The sequence below is a fragment of the Xiphophorus couchianus genome, chromosome 4 (assembly GCF_001444195.1).
Source record: "Xiphophorus couchianus chromosome 4, X_couchianus-1.0, whole genome shotgun sequence".
Classification (NCBI taxonomy): Eukaryota; Metazoa; Chordata; class Actinopteri; order Cyprinodontiformes; family Poeciliidae; genus Xiphophorus; species Xiphophorus couchianus.
In genome coordinates this window covers 13,450,921-13,453,455 of record NC_040231.1, presented here as the reverse complement: position 1 = coordinate 13,453,455, position 2,535 = coordinate 13,450,921, and positions in this window count along the sequence as shown.

Genomic DNA, 2,535 nt, shown 5'->3' with positions numbered 1-2,535 from the left:
TATGTTTTACGCTCCATTTTATTTCTGGTTGAGTCCATCTTACCTTCAGAAATTAGCAAATGGTTAAAAAAATGAGGCTCGTCTTACACTTGACCTGCAACAACTCCAATGGTTTCCACATCATTTATATAATCTGCTTAATGCTCCTTTAAGAGGTTTTTGCTCTTCACAAAAACTCATCTTTTAAAAAAAAAAAAAAAAATCCTCACTTCAGATGAACCTTTTCTGAGAAGATATTTTCACTTTCTTCCCCAGACTGTTACCCTCAGATGCTGATTTATTATATTTAAATCTTAAATGTCTTGACGGTATGATTCACACTTACACTCCTGAATGATGCACGTATTAAATGAATTATTATCATTATTAGCAAACAGGAAGTCCATTCCTACCACTCGATTTTCTACATGTAGGCCACAATAGTAAAATAAAAAACATATTGATGTGAAGCTCAATGAATTTTATTCAACATTCTGAAACATCATCAAAACATAATCACAGATCAAATATTGATATTTACATTATTATTTTAAACATTAATAGCCTCAACAAGTAACTTTTTCTTAACACCTGGCCATAAAAATTATATATACGGATTTTTTTGCAAATAAGACTGCACCATAAATATATATAATGTGTGCTTTTTGAACAAATATCACTAATGTATGCTAATTAGATACTTATGAGGATTGTACTGATTTTTTCCTCCACATATTTTGATGAATTTTATTTTTTTTAGAAACAACATCCTTATTGATTGCTGTGATTTTTTTCAAGGGGGTTTAAAGTTTTACTGAGCTGCAGCAGCTGATGTCAGAAAATAGAGCTGGAAAAGAAGTTTTTTTCTCTCTTCTTACTTTTGAAAACTCACTTTCCAGTCTTCAAATAATTTTTAATATCACACAAAGTGAGTCAGAGTAAATATAAAAGGCAGTTTTCAAAATAATTTTTTCACTATATTATGGACAAAAATTGATTCAAACAAACCTGATCACATGTGAAAATATAACTGCCACATTGGTAAATCATAAATTAATTTTGTTTAACCAAATCTGAGTCTAATTTCCAAGAACAATCTTCAAAAGAACCTGCCGGCCAAGTACTTAGAAATATCTAAAGAAGCAACAGAAAATGTCTTGATCTTGAGAAATTTAATAATTTTAAGAAGAAAGAAAATCAATTACATAAATCTGGGAAGAGTTGCAACGCAATTTCACTGCAGCCTGAAGTGATTCAATTCCGATTTTTTTTTTTTTTTTTTGTCAAAATGCAACCTGTATCTGATCTTTTCATGACAGTCTGAACAACACTGGTCGACCTAACGTCGCATTCAGCGACCTTGACGTCATTAATACTCGACAAACGTCACTATTCCGCGTCCTGATATGTTTTTTTGTTTTTTCCTGATATGTGTAAGCGGGAAGAAAACGACAACCATGGCGGACGATAATGAGTATTAAGTTGTTAAAGTGCTGCTCCAGTCGGACAATAACTTCAAATATATAAGCTATGCTCCACAGTTAGCATCCATGTTTACTTCCGCAAACACCGAGCGCTTCTTCTTTATGGCGGTTGGCAGAACACTGAGAACGCTGATGTTATTGCGCCCTCTACTGCCCATGCGGGGAATTTTCAGATCGTTTACAGTTCACACTGGAGAACACAGGTCGGCTTTTTTTTGGAAGTGTGAACGGCCACGGCAAAGAAATCCGATTTGGCAAAAAATCGGAATTGGGTCACTTCAGGCTGCAGTGTGAACGCAGCCTAAGTTAATAAAAAGGAGAAAACGTGCGATAGTGGTGAACTTCCCAAGATGGCCGGTCTATTAAAATTGACAACTCATCTAAAAATAACATCTTAAGAAAGGCAATGGGTAAAGAAATGTCCTAGTCAAAGTCATTTGTTGCTGCAAAACGTGGCAGCAACACATAGAGCCAGAAAATTTTTTTAAAAATGCTTTAATCCTGAATAAATTTGAAACCTGCCTTTTGTATTTACTCGGGTCGTATTTGATTGGTATTAAAATGTGTTTCATAAATACTTTTTCTCAGCACTGCGTGTGACTTTCTTCATTGTCTTTAATGAGGCCAAACCTGCAGCAAACGTTAAGATTTATTTTTACTAAAAACATGTTCAACATCAGTGATTTTACCTAGACGTTTGGCACCAACAGCACTCAACTCTCTCTGTGAAATCAGAAACTACAATTTTTAAAAGCAACTTCAAAATGTAAAAGTTTACAGCTGGAGAGAGAGAATAAAGGTGAAATTGTCCAGAAGCTAAAAGATACTTATTTTCACACATCAACAAACTTTACAATGCCACATTTAGTCTTTTTGTCTCTTATATACAGTATTTTACACATGTAAACACTAAATGAACGCTGTAGTTCAAAGGTCAGCATTTCACAAGAAGGTTGTCGGTTTCAGTTTTGCACCATGCTTCTCCCTGTTTCACATCCAGCGTCTCACAAAATTATCCACATCCAGTCGACGTGTCCACATTCTGTCACATTGCAGCCACAAACCTCACTGT